Source organism: Bos indicus x Bos taurus, chromosome 10 (assembly GCF_003369695.1).
Source record: "Bos indicus x Bos taurus breed Angus x Brahman F1 hybrid chromosome 10, Bos_hybrid_MaternalHap_v2.0, whole genome shotgun sequence".
Taxonomy (NCBI): domain Eukaryota; kingdom Metazoa; phylum Chordata; class Mammalia; order Artiodactyla; family Bovidae; genus Bos; species Bos indicus x Bos taurus.
In genome coordinates, this window is record NC_040085.1 from 87,513,909 (window position 1) to 87,528,786 (window position 14,878).

Genomic DNA, 14,878 nt, shown 5'->3' on the forward strand with positions numbered 1-14,878 from the left:
AGTGTTTGCCTAGCATCAAGAAAGAAAGAACCAAAGAAAGAACCCAGAGTCTGCAACAGAGACATCAGTGGTTTAATGGATCGAAAACTTAGGCATCTGAAGCAAGGTCCTGCAGGAGCACCCCATCATGTGTGACACGTGGCAGGCAAGACATAGTGTTAGTTTTAACTCTATCATTTCTTAACTTAGTACCTAACAATAGTAACTTAAGTAGTATGTATTCATAACATATTTCATTCAGTCCTAACAATAACCCAATAGGAAAGTTATTTGATCTCCATCTTACAGAAGGGAAAAAAAAGAAAGAAAGTGAAGTCGCTCAGTCGTGTCCGACTTTTTGCGACCCCATGGACCGTAGCCTACAGGCTCCTCTGTCCATGGGATTTTTCAGGCAACAGTACTGGAATGGATTGCCATTTCCTTCTCCAGGGGATCTTCCTGACCCAGGGATCGAATCCCAGTCTCCCGGATTGTAGACAGATGCTTTACCATCTGAGCCACCAGGGAAGTCCTCAAGACTGAGTGATGAGCTCAAATTCACACAACTTTGAAGGGCTAGACCCCTTTTTAAATCCAAACAGTTTTGTTGGGGCATGAAACAAGGATTGTTAGATAGAGTAAAAAGTCTATGCTACTCATTGCTAGATGGAGCCTGATGTGCCACAGTCCATGGAGTCACAGAGAGTCAGACACGAGACCATAAGAGGGTTCTGATGTGCTGATTCCCTAACCCTTTCCAACAAAACAGGCTTTTCAGTTTTTTTGGACATCTTATTGCTAACTTTAGAACTTACTCTGAGGTTAAATGGAATATGTTGCATACATTTCTGTGTCAGAATTTCCAATCAGGGAATGGGAGCCACCCATTTGAACTGAGAATTAAATATAAGAAATTAACTAGTTTTAATGTTGTTAACTAGCAACCCTAAGAGGGTAAAATGAACAATGGCATATGTAGATAACAATTGTGAGAAGCAAATATGAATACCAAAAAATTATGCTACATAGTTCTTAAATAAAATTTGGTGAAAATTCTGTTAAAAATATTATGTAAGTATTAAAAGTCATTATTTGAGACATTGAATTTAAATCTTTGTGTAGACTTTTATATTGGCATCACTTTATGTGTTTATGAATAAAATATAATTAATGAAAATAAAGATTCAGGGACATTAAAGGTAGAAAAGAGTTTCCTTAATTTGTCATAGCAGAGAAACCTGAATATTAAATATGAAATGTGATTTAAAAAAAATATAATGTATCAACCAAAACTTGTAATTTTCTTAATCAGTTTTCTATAATTTTATATACTGTCACAAATTAATATCTATTTTTCCCCAGAAATATTTATAAGATGTCCAATGGTTCCTTCAGTTTTTAACTTTTTTCTTTGAAAAGTGAAATTAAATTTAATAATTTTATAATAGCTTGAGAAGTATAATCACGATATTATGCAGTGTTTCTAATTTTAAATATTTCTATTGGCCTTTTTTATATAGAAATGCATCTGGAATGATTTCCAGCTATAAAAGTTTTAAAATGCTTATAAATTATTTTCATTGGCATGTTTTCTCCTTCATCTTTAAAGATCTTTCATTGTTTGTATAATTGGCATGATGAGTATGTATTATTTAATACGCAATACATTTATTTAAAAGACTTCATTTCCAAGGTGGATATTAGATACCAACAAAAAAAGTAATCTGAGTCATGTATTTGGAGGCTCCATTTGCTAGTGAGAGTGAACTTTTCCTGTTCTAGCAGCTCTGTTCATCCGAGGCCCAGAAGAAGGTCAACCTCTGGTACCTTCAGCAGACCAGAGGCAGGGAGGCACAGACTTTAGGATTTATTGTTTTATTCATTCTTCCTTTGACATCACACCCTCAAGAAAAGCTTGCATTTTCAATGGTGTTGATTCCCAGTTCTTCCTCAGGGCTCAAGCCCTCAAGAAAATCTTGCATTGCCAACAGTGCTGATTCCCAGTTCTTCCTCAGGGCTCTTTTCTCTGCCTGAATTTAGAGCTTTCCTAACTGCTCTTGAGTGATTATTAACCCCCAGTCAGTGCCCAGGTCTCCAGTTCATCACCACGTCATGTCAAGGGCCACTGTCTGTAAGGAGTTCTCATCCAGGGCTAACATTAGGCTTTATACCCATCTATTGCTGGCTGGTTGCTTCAGGGCCCCGGTGCCGTCACACAGGGTGCAGCTGGGTGAGTGCTGCAGTTGGAAATGGTCCACACAGACTTTAGGAGAAAGGGTGGCTTGTGTTATCATGTCTGCTCACATCTCTCTCTTCTTCTGATGGCATGCCTGCCTCAGCGTGGGAGAATCATCAGGCCGACTGTTCCCTGATACTCACCATAAGAAAGAAAAGGTTTCCAGGACTTTTTGTGGGTTTTTCTTTTCCCTTCTTATTGTCAACCCACGTCTAGAAATGTCTGAATTTTACAAAGCCAGTGACGTGATGATTAAGTAGAGCCGGCACGGGCACTAGATGGTTTTTCTCTTTTCTGAGTCTCTGGGTCACAGATGTACTTGGAAGTAGTGTATTGCTTGCAAGGCACTAGGCTTTGCAGTAGAATAAGAACGTCTCCAATAAGGATCAAGTTTAATGAATCTGTTGCAATTAGAATTTTACGCTGCGTTGTTGAGGTTGCCAAAAGGATCCACAACGTGACTTCAAAGCCTTTCGGAATACAACGAGGATGAACTCCCCTCACTAAACCACACCTGACTCCTCCCAGGATTCTAACCCCAGAATTCTATTGAAAGAGAGAAATGTCCTTTTTCTTTTTTCCTTTAAATAAAATGTCTAGCTTAGATGAACTGACTTAGATAATAAAGCTACAGGTATATAGTACTCGGACACAGGCTTGCCCTTAAGACCCCAATCCAGTGGGGCAGACAATCAGAAAATTCAAACTCAGGGAGATAAGAACAACAATGAAAGGGAGTTCAGGACCATTGAGGAGAACATCCTACCAAAGACTGGGGGGGTCAGGGAGTCTTCCCAGGAGAAGTGACATCTCAATGGAGTCTTAAAGCTTCTGTGGGAATGAGCCAGGTAAAAATCTAATGAAAGTCTCAGGGAGGAGATTATGTTTAAGCTCCTCAGAAGAATTGTCGCGAATGAAAGTGCTGCCTCTTTTTTCATTTGGAGCTTTTCTCCTCCCTGAGGCAATTATAGCAGCAAATTTTCCTGCATTAAAAAAAAAAAAAAAAGCATCAACAGGGGCTGGCTTGCAATTTTCCTGGACCCTCAGAAAACTGTCAGTCAAACCTACAGAGAGGAGCTCTCCAAGGACAGGGAAGGAGAGATAAACAGGCCTGGGCTGTCTCAAGATGCCTGTTTGTTCCCTGACTGCCCCCCGCCAACCCCACCCCCCTCCAAAAAGAGAGAGAGCTGCCAGCAAGGTCCCATATTAAAGAATATTTCCTAAGGAGCCACAGAGATGCTGAGTGAAGTTGCTGGGTTATCAGTGCTGTGAATAAATGGTGTCAGCCATGACATTTTCTTGCTGGCAGAGACAGAACACCCCTGAGGTAAAGACACTGATCTTAGTTTTGTTTATTCAATTGGGGGCGATGTCTTGCCAGGTTTTGATAAATGTGTTTAGAAAGTGAAAGGGATATGATTACTGTGGGGCTTCTGCTTGTGGCAGTCTTGGCCGTACCCTTCTGAATTTCAGAGTGGGTCCCAAGTGGTGCATATTTAAAACACAAGCCATCAGGTAATAATTACTGCAGCCAATGCCTATTAAGATATGCCTAGCAGTGCCCCTCAAACCTTCTTCCTTCATTAGCCAGGCTGCGGTGCATTTGTGTAGGATTTTTAAAAAGATACCTGTTCCCTGTAATAGCTGCTTATTGATGTATGAAATTCCTTTAAGTGAGATAAACTTTTAATTCTGCAAGCTGCAGCTGAGGCTCAAAATGCAAATAGCTCAATGGAGATAAAGCTTTTGATTTTAATACTTTGCTGTGAGTGAATTTAATGAAATTTAATCTTCTAAGATAAAATTTTTTAAATGTGTATATGGACTAGAGGTGCTTATGTGTTTGTGTGTATATCATATGAGAGAGAAAAAGGAGAAAGAGGAATTAGAGAGATTGAGAAAGACTGAGAGACAAACCAGTTGCCACAGTAGAAAGGAGGAATGGTGTAGAAGGGTCTACTGGGAGAAAAAAAAACAAAAAAACAAAAAACAAGACCTAATTATGACTCTCAGGAGCCTCCCAGGGTTTTGGTTAGACAGGTGCCATCATGGCATTCTGCTTTTTAAAATTAGATAACACTCAAAACATAAAAAACCAATCCAATATGTAAATATCCCACTTACCCTTGGGATTTCTTGGAGTGAAAGGAAGATTTTGTGGGCAAATGAAACTGTTGGCTGTGCAAATACCCCTCCTCTTCAGCAGCGCTGTCTCACCAACCTGGTGGGGGATGACAGGACCCTCCCTTTTGGAGGTAGCCTTGATGGTAAATTGGAGTTTACAAAGAGGGTGAGATGAGGTCGTTGAGGTCCTCACAAGTGGAGGTAACAAGACAGCAACGAGTGCCAAGAAGGTCCGTCGGGCTCACTTAAAAAGGAAACTCCCCTGAAGCCAGTCCTGCGAGGCGCCTTTGCTGACATCAGTAAGTGGGTGGGCTGCTGAAAGCGTGAGGAACCATGAAAGTTGTGCTGGCACTAGGCTCAGGCAAACCGAAAGTTAAATCTAGGTGCTGCCACTTATTATTTGTGTGGCCCTGAACAGATAAAGAAACTGAGGTTTAAGTTAAATAGAGGTAACACTATTGAGATCATATGATTTGTTATGATACTGTGTGAAGCACTTAGCGCAGAAGAGATGAGTCTATAATTATTTTGACATCAACATCAGACAAAACTCATTAGAAAATGTCCCAGCAATGCTTCTGCTGTGTGCTACCGGGTAGAAGCAGAACAAAAGTACTAACTGATGATCTTGTCTTAAAAATGAGTAATTGAAGCCCTTCTCTCCTGGGAAGTAGCAGAGTGGAGGCTGTAAAACCTTGCACTCTTTAAGCCAGAGGGGCTGGTTCAAGTCCTGATACCACCATCCTAAATTACCTACCTTTTACACGCCCTTGCTTTTTCTTACACAGAAATGTTTACTAATGGTGCTGACCTCATAGAACTATTGTGAAGATTAAATGAAGTGATGCTTGTGCTTGGCACAGAATAAGCACAATTATTAATACCACTTCTCTCTGTGTCCTATTGCTTGTTAGGAGTAAACTGCAAAAAAAAGTAAAAGATAAAGTGTCCAGTGACAACATAACCAGGAAGATCTGTGTTCATGGATGGTTGTTTACAATCTGTTTTCAGTTTTCAGTTTCCTTATCTGTAAGACCAGTGTAATGCCTTCGGGATATGGGAGGTGAAAGATCCTGTCAGGAAGCGAAGAAGTGAGGTCAGGAATGGAAGGGAAGCCAGCCAAGGACTGGAGGATTATCAAGGACCACTGTGCTGTGCCCGGTCGCTCAGTCATGTCCGACTCTTTGCGACTCCATGGACTGTAGCCCACCAGGCTCCTCTGTCCATGGGATTCTCTAGGCAAGAATACTGGAGTGGGATACTATGCCCTCCTGCAGTGGATCTTCCCAACCCAAGGATTGAACCCAGTTCTCCCGCATTGCAGGTGGATTCTTTACCAGCTGAACCACAAGGGAAACCCAAGAACACGGGAGTGGGTAGCCTATCCCTTCTCCAGGAGATCTTCCTAACCCGGGAATCGAACCGGGGTCTCCTGCATTGCAGGAGGATTCTTTACCCTCTGAGCTACCAGGGACCCCTAGGGGCAGCTAAAGCTTCATCCTGCCAGGGGAGTTATGGGGGTCTGTGTACAATAGACACAAGAGATGGGTGAGGGAGCTGGGAGATGTGGACAGAAGCTCCTGGAAGCCTTTGTTTGAGGGCTGTTCCTGGAGTTATTATTAAGAATTCTTGCTACAGCCTATCAAGTAGATAGCTAGGTGGGATCCAGAGGCCTCAGAAAGCCCTCGGGCAATGAGAGGCTGGTGAGGACTGGGCAGAGCACAGTGCACTGAGGCTGGCAAAGAGGGGCTGTGGGCAGGCAGCTTCTGCCACAGGGAGGACCCAGTCCTCTTCCCCCTAGACGGCTCATGTGGTGATGACTCTTATCATACAATCTACTCATCTGTTTGCAGACTCATTATACATACTTGTCCAGTTTTAGAGGGCATGCTGTTTGTAAGCATCTGGTTCTTTGTATCTAGTAAAATCATGTCTATGTCCTCACATGGGAGGAGGTGAGAAACAGAAATTTCAGGGAGTCCATTTCAAGGTGCTGAGTTAAAGCCGTGGATTCCAGTGTGATGAGCAAACTATGGCTCCAGAAAAACACAAAAACAGTGGGATTCAACTTCTTTCCTAATCAGTTTATAAAATAATTAGACACACCTGGTGTACTTTTCTTGGGAGTTCCTCAGTGCAGGCTTTGTATTTGCTTGCTTACACATAGTACAGGTATTTTTATAGTATTATAGGGTGTCTTGATTGATGGTTAGGAAGATAGACCACAGGAAAGGATGTCTTGCTTTTAATGCTTAAATTTGTAGAAAATTATATCTAATACAATCTAACTGACAAACACCGAGCTTCAGCAAAGAACTGGGAATAAGTGTAAAGGTGCTAATTTTCTTTATTTTTTTATAATAGGAAATCAGCAGCTACATTTCAACAGATTGAATTGTGTGAAAACCATATATAAACACTATACCAAACCAAAAGCAGTTACCCTATAAATTTAACATTTTTACATTTGACTTTTCATCTTAGAACAGTGAATAGTTAAGAAGTGGCCCATGAACTAAATCTGTTCTGTTACCTTTATTGTATGTGCAGATAAAGTCTTACTGAAACACATTTACACCCATTTTTTTAATATATATATTGTCAATGATGCTACAATGTCAATTACATAGTTGTGATAGAGATTGGATGTGGCTTGCAAAAATGAATATAATTACTATCTGTCCTTTGCCAACTTCTGTTGAGGAAGAATATTTTAGGAAATACTACACTGACCATAAAAGAAAGCCTCATGTCCCTCCTTTCAACACTCTACTCTCAATACTTCTGGTCCCCAAATGTGTGGGACGTCCCTTCTCATTCCCAGCAATTCTCCAACACAGCTTCATGTCCTACAATTTAGCGCGATTCTAATACTCTGCATGCTAAATCACTTCAGTCATGTCTGACTCTGTGTGACCCTATGGATTACAACTTGCCAAGCTCCTCTGTCCATGGGAGTCTCCAGGCAAGAGTACTTGAGTAGGTTGCTGTGCCCTCCTCTAGGGGATCTTCTTGACCCAGGGATCAAACCCTAGTCTCTTATGTCTCCTGCATTGGCAGGCCGTTTCTTTACCTCTAGGGGCTTCCCTGATAGCTCAGTTGGTAAAGAATCCGCTTGCAACGCAGGGTACCTCAGTTCGATCCCTGGGTTGGGACGATCCCCTGGAGAAGGGAAAGGCTACCCACTCCAGTATCCTGGCCTGGAGAATTCCATGGACTACAGGGTCGCAAAGAGTCAGACACCACTGAGCAACTTTCACTTTCACTTTCTTTACCTCTAGATTCCCCTATGAGTCCCCCACTTCTGACACTACCTATCTGGATATAGGGCATCCCCAGTGGCTCAGTGGTTAAGAAAGTGAAAGTGAAAAATGAAAGTTAGTCACTCAGTCCTGTCAGACTCTTCGCGACCCCATGGATTTTAGCCCACCAGGCTCCTCTGTCCATAGAATTCTCCAGGCAAGAATTCTGAAGTGGGTTGTCATTTCTTTCTCCAGCAGATCTTCCCAACCCAGGGATCAAATCCAGGTCATCCGCATTGCAGGCAGTCTCTTTACAAACTGAGCCACCAGGGAAGCCTTAGGGATAAAGAATCTGCCTGTAATGCAAAAGACAAAGGAGAGGCGGGTTCAGTCCCTGGGTCAGGAAGATCCCCTGGAGGAGGAAGAATGGCAATTCACTCCTATATTCTTGCCTGGGAAAAACCCACGGAGAGAGGAGCCTAGTCGGCTACATCCATAGGGTCTCAAGAGTCGGACACGACTATGCACACCTGAAAATAGCATCAGATCCCACAGATTAAAGCCCAAGTTCCGTAAGAATTCTTTCCTACTACTTCTGATGACAATCAAAAGTACAGATTGTCTTCTGTGTTTCTGACTAGGTATAAGTAAGTTACCAGGACTCCTTCAGTTTAGTTCAGTCGTTCAGTTGTGTTTGACTCTTTGTGATCCCATGGACTTCAGCATGCCAGGCCTCCCTGTCCATCACCAACTCTCCGTTTACTCAAACTCATGTCCATTGAGTTGGTGATGCCATCCAACCATCTCATCCTCTGTCGTTCCTTCTCATCCTGCCTTCAATCTTTTCCAGCATCAGGGTTTTTTTAAATGAGTCAGTTCTTCCCAACGGGTGGCCAAAGTACTGGAGTTTCAGTTTCAGCATCAGTCCTTCCAAAGGACTGATTTCCTTTAGGATGGACTGGTTGGATCTCCTTGCAGTCCAAGGGGCTCTCAAGAGTTCTCCAACAACACAGTTCAAAAACATCATTTTTTTGGTGCTCAGCTTTCTTATAGTCCAACTCTCACATCCATACAGAACTACTGGAAAAACCATAGCTTTGACTAGGTGGACCTTTATTGGCAAAGTAATGTCTCTGCTTTTTAATATGCTGTCTAGGTTGACATAACTTATCTTTCAAAGAGCAAGCATCTTTTAATTTCATGGTTGCAGTCACCATCTGCAGTGATTTTGGAGCCCAAAAAATAAAGTCAGCCACTGTTTCCATTGTTTCCCCATCTATTTGCCATGAAGTGATGGGACCAGATGCCATGATCTTAGTTTTCTGAATGTTGATCTTTAAGCCAACTTTTTCACTCTCCTCTTTCACTTTCATCAAGAGGCTCTTTAGTTCTTCTTCACTTTCTGCCATAAGGGTGGTGCCATCTGCATATCTGAGGTTATTGATATTTCTCCTGGCAATCTTGATTCCAGCTTGTGCTTCATCCAGTCCAGCATTTCACATGATGTACTCTGCATATAAGTTAAATAAGCAGGGTGACAATATACAGCCTTGACATACTCCTTTACCAATTTGGAACCAGTCTGTTGTCCCATGTTCAATTCTAACTGTTGCTTCTTAACCTTCACAGATTTCTCAGGAGGCAGGTAAGGTGGTCTGGCATTCCCATCTCTTGAAGAATTTTCCACAGTTTGTTGTGATCCATACAGTCAAAGGCTTTGGCATAGTCAATAAAGCAGAAGTAGATGTTTTTCTGGAATTCTCTTGCTTTTTTAATGATTCAGTGCATGCTGGGAATTTGATTTCTGGTTCCTTTGCCTTTTCTAAATCCAGCTTGAACTTCTGGAAGTTCATGGTTCACATACTGTTGAAGCCTGGCTTGGAGAATTTTGAGAATTACTTTGCTAGCGTGTGAGATGAGTGCAATTGTGCGGTAGTTTGAGCATTCTTTGGCATTGCCTTTCTTTGGGATTGGAATGAAAACTGACATTTTCCAGTCCTGTGGCCACCGCTGAGTTTTCCAAATTTGCTGGCACATTGAGTGCAGCACTTTCACAGCATCATCTTTTAGGATTTGAAATAGCTAGACTGGAATTCCATCACCTCCACTAGCTTTGTTCATAGTGATGCTTCCTAAGGCCCACTTGACTTCACCTTCCAGGATGTCTGGATCTAGGTGAGTGATCACACCATTGTGGTTATCTGGGTCATGAAGATCTTTTTTGTATAGTTCTGTGTATTATTTCCACCTGTTCTTAATATCTTCTGATTGTTATGTCCATACCATTTCTGTCCTTTATTGTGCTCATCTTTGCATGAAAATTTCCCTTGGTATCTCTGATTTTCTTGAAGAGATCTCTAGTCTTTCCCATACTATTATTTTCCTCTATTTCTTTGCATTGATCACTAAGGAAGGCTTTCTTATCTCTCGTTGCTATTCTTTGGAACTCTGCATTCAAGTGGGTATATCTTTCCTTTTCTCCTTTGCTTTTAGCTTCTCTCCTTATCTAAGCTATTTGTATAAGGCCTCCTCAGACAACAATTTTACCTTTTTGCATTTTCTTTTTCTTGGGGATGGTCTTGAAGACTGCCTCGGGTACAATGTCATGAAGCTGCGTCCATGGTTCATAAGGCACTCTGTCTGTCGGATATAATCCTTGAGAACCCCATGAACGGGACTCCTTGGTTTTGATCAATTGTTGGAACACACAGAACTCAGGAAAATGGTTTACTTACTGAATGACCAGGTTACAACCCAGGCACAGTCGGAAGAGAGAAGCAGGACAAGGTGTGTGGGAGGGGTGTAGAGTCTCCATGTGCGCTCCCTGGTCCTTCCCTCCCAGCACTTCTACTTGTTCACCATCCTGGAATGCTGGCGTAGGGGAGCGAAGGGTTACCAACCTCTGAACCTCACAGTTCAGAGATTTCTATGTAGGCTTTGTTATATAGGCAGAGTTGATTACATCATTGGCTTTCATAGTTAAGCCCTCAAATTTTAGGGCAAATATACGATCAGCACCTGTGCTCTGCCTAGAGGTCTGAAAGTGGGGCTAGAAATTCCAACTGGTCTAAGCATGTGCTTGGTTCCCCTGGCACCAGCTCCCATCCCAGGAATATCTAGGAGCTTTCCAATCATTACCTCATTAACATAAAATCAGAGAAGGATGAAAGAAGGTGTTATGAATAACAAAAGACATTCCTTTCTCTTTTTTGTCTCTAGAGCTCTCAGGAAGCAGGGACAAAAAATATAACAAAAGATGTCTCTATAGCTCTTATCACTATATTAGGATATTACAGGGGTTTTAGGAGCTCTGTGCCACAAATGAGAAGAAAGACCAAATATATATTATTATAAATCATAATACAACAATGACATATGTAGGGTTTTGAAACTGGCAATCTAGTTTCACTTTAGCTACATTTTTATTTTGTTATAATTAATAATGGGGGCTTCCCTGGTGGCTCAGAGGGTATAGAATCTGCTTACAACTCAGGAGATTCTGGATGGATCCCTTGATCGGGAAGATACCCTGGAGAAAGGAATGGCTCCCCACTCCAGTATACATGCTTTCAAAGTAAATAGAAATATGAAACTCTAAAAGATACATTGGAATTATACATTAGGTTGCCTATATTAAGGAAAATGTGTGCATGATTTTTACCAGACATCATATTGAATTTAGGCCCTCTTTACCAGGGGTCTCTTTGTTTTTCTGAAAGTAACAGCTTATATGAAGTTGGTGGCCAAGCTACCCTAACTATTGTTGGGACAGAAAAACTCTCCTCACAGTTGATCATATGTTTACTTCCTTTCTCTTTCCCAGTGAGTTTGAAGATAGTTTTTCAAGTGTTAAGAATAAAACCTAGAACTTTCCTGATTTCAAACCTTGATTATGAATTCTGTCTCATCCAGGAAGCATCAAGCCTAATCTTTTTCAAAGAGCTTGTTGGATTCTGTCCATAAAATAATGTTGCCTGGTCTTTTTTTTTTTTTTTTTTAAGGAGACATGGAAAACCTCTTTCAGTTGATTTTTATATGTGTGTGCTTAGTCACTTAGGATTGTCTAACTCTTGCAACCCCATGGATTGTAGCCTGCCAGGATCCTCTGTCCATGGGATTCTCCAGGCAACAGTACTGGAGTAGGTTGCCATTTCTTTCTCTAGGGGATCTTCCTGACCCAGGAGTCAAACCTGGGTCTCCTGCATTGTAGGCAGATTCTTTACTGTCTGAGCCAGGAGGGAAGCCCTCCCAAGTAGCACAGTGGTAAAAAATCCACCTGCTAATGCAGGAGATGCAAGAGTCTCCAGTTTGATCCCTGGGTTGGGAAGATCCCCTGGAGTAGGAAATGGCAACCCTCTCCAGTATTTTTGCCAGGATAATCCCATGGACAAAAGAGTCTGGCAGGCTATAGTCCACATAGCTGCAAAGAGCCGGACATGACTGACCACACACACACACACACACACATACTATACCTATATACAAGTACCTGTATAATATTGAAGGGTAGTAGAATATGGAGAAGGCAATGGCACTCCACTCCAGTACTCTTGCCTGGAAAATCCCATGGATGGAGGAGCCTGGTGGGCTGCAGTCCATGGGGTCACTAAGAGTCGGGCATGACTGAGCGACTTTCCTTTCACTTTTCACTTTCATGCATTGGAGAAGGAAATGGCAACCCACTCCAGTATTCTTGCCTGGAGAATCCCAGGGACAGAGGAGCCTAATGGGCTGCTGTCTCTGGGGTCGCACAGAATCAGACACAATGGAAGCAACTTAGCAGCAGTAGCAGCAGAATATGCAACCCCCAAATATGACACTTTAACATAAGGATTATTTTGAACTAAAGGTTCTTGTAAAAGAGTGGATATGAAAAGAACGCTTTGTTTTTCCTGTATAGGGAGAGAAGAAACTTTCTAGTCACCAGAGACAGAGTCGAAGCTAAGAAAAATCTGTACAAACAGACCTTGTTAGAATAACTTAGCTTCTGTGAGCCTCCCCTCCCCAGCCATTATACTTTTCCTCAATTGCCACTTGGCTCATCCTATAGATAAGCATTGGGCTTTTCCTTTGGTTATCCATTTACCTCTGTGCACTCCCATGTACACGTAAAACTCTATGCTGCTCTCCTCCTAATCTCTTACCTAAATTTAATTCTCAGACCCTAAGAGAGTAAAGGTACATTGTTGCTTCTTCTAGTGTTCTGTATTCTCCTTGACTGAAAAGTGAAATTGTTGATTAATGGAAATAGATTAAAAATGAAAACTTGGACTTAATACATATCCCTTAATTTTCAAAAACACTAAAGCACAGCATATTAAAAAGCAGAGGCATTATTTTGTCAACAAAGGTCTGTCTAGTCAATGCTATGGTTTTTCCAGTGGTCATGTATGGATGTGAGAGTTGGACTATAAAGAAAGCTGAGCACAGAAGAATTGATGCTTTTAAACTGTGGTGTTGGAGAAGACTCTTGAGAGTCCCTTGGATCTCAAGGAGATCAAACCAGTCCATTCTAAAGGAGATCAGTCCTGGGTGTTCATTGGAAAGACTGATGTTGAAGCTGAAACTCCAATACTTTGGCCACCTCATGTGAAGAACTGACTCATTTGAAAAGACCCTGATGCTGGGAAAGATTGAGGGCAGGAGGACAAGGGGATGACAGAGGATGAGATGGTTGGATGGCATCACTGATCCAATGGACATGAGTTTGGGTAGAATCCGGGGGTTGGTGATGGACAGGGAGGCCTGGAGTGCTGTGGTTCATGGGGTCACAAAGAGTTGGACATGACAGAGTGACTGAACTGAACTGAACTGAAAGCACTTTGTATTTTTGTAAGAATTTAGACTTATACTTGAGAGTTCTTTCTATAATCATCAAAATTACATAAAAATTATTTTAAGATGAACAACTCCTTTCACCTTTAAGATATTAAAGCTACAATTTCCCAAAAGTACTTCATGTAAGAAATGAGGCATAGAAATTGATAAGTGGTTTCCTACTACAGACACTGTTACATATGTATATTTAAGTTATAGGGCTTTCTAGGCATCACAGTGGTAGAAAATCTGCCTGCCAATGCACGAGATGAAAAACACAAGGGTTTGATCCCTGGGTTGCGAAGATCCCCTGGAGGAGGGCAAGGAAACCCACTCCACTATTCTTTTCCTGAAAAATTCTATGGATAGAGGACTGTGATTCAGTCCATGGGGTCACAAAGAATCAAACACGACTTAGCAACTGAGTGCACAGATACACTCACACACTCACATTTAAATTATGCCAAAAGACTGATTCAAAAGGACAAAGACAGTCAGGATAAGATTTTCTACTGTACAACTATATTCAAGCATGCATGCGGCTATATCATGATAATATACCCTTAAAGGGAGTAATATTAAGAAAATGAAAGTCTACAATGTCTCCTGGTAGCATTTTCCACTTCCTTAATGCTGGCAAGGCAATTGGTAGACAATGCAAATGTCACATCTGTGCTCATGTTACTGCACTTGGAGGGTCACAGATACTTAACCACACAGGATGGAGCAGAAGAGGTTCTGTTAGCAAACTAACCAGCTGTAAAATAATCAACATTAGAAATGGTGTAAAAATCTAACTGCAAATGGTCAGATAATTTATATCTTTACTTTCCTTTTTCCCTATAATAAGGTAAAATTTACATTAAGAAACAGCATAAAATGCAGACATTTTAAGTGTTCATTTCCTTGAGTGTTTAAATATGGATATACATGTTTGGGTCTTCTGGGATGTTTCCAATGGTAAGGAACCTGCCTGCCAAGAAGGAGACATGGGTTCAATCCCTGGGTTGGGAAGATCCCCTGGAGAAAGAAATGGCAACCCACTTCAGCATTTTTGCCCAGGAAACCCATGCGCTGGGACAGAGCCTGGCGGGCTACAGTCCCTGGAGTCAGAAAAGAATTGTACACAATTTGATGACTAAGCAACCACAATATAGATCTAGATACAGAGACACGCTTTTCCCCTTCCACATTTGCTCTTGGTAATGATATTCCCTGGACACCAGTCTATGATGTAGTCTTCTAATTTATTAAATTTAATCAAATGAAAATTCAGAAACCAGAGCCTCCTTAGCAGTATTGTGTTGATCAAAGGAATAAAAAGAACTCAAATCATGGCATGAGGATAAGTGCTCTGTTCAGTTCAGTCAGTTCAGTCGCTCAGTTGTGTCTGACTTTGTGACCCTATGCACTGCAGCACGCCAGGCCTCCCTGTCCATCACCAACTCCCAGAGCCTACTCAAACTCATGTCCATTGAGT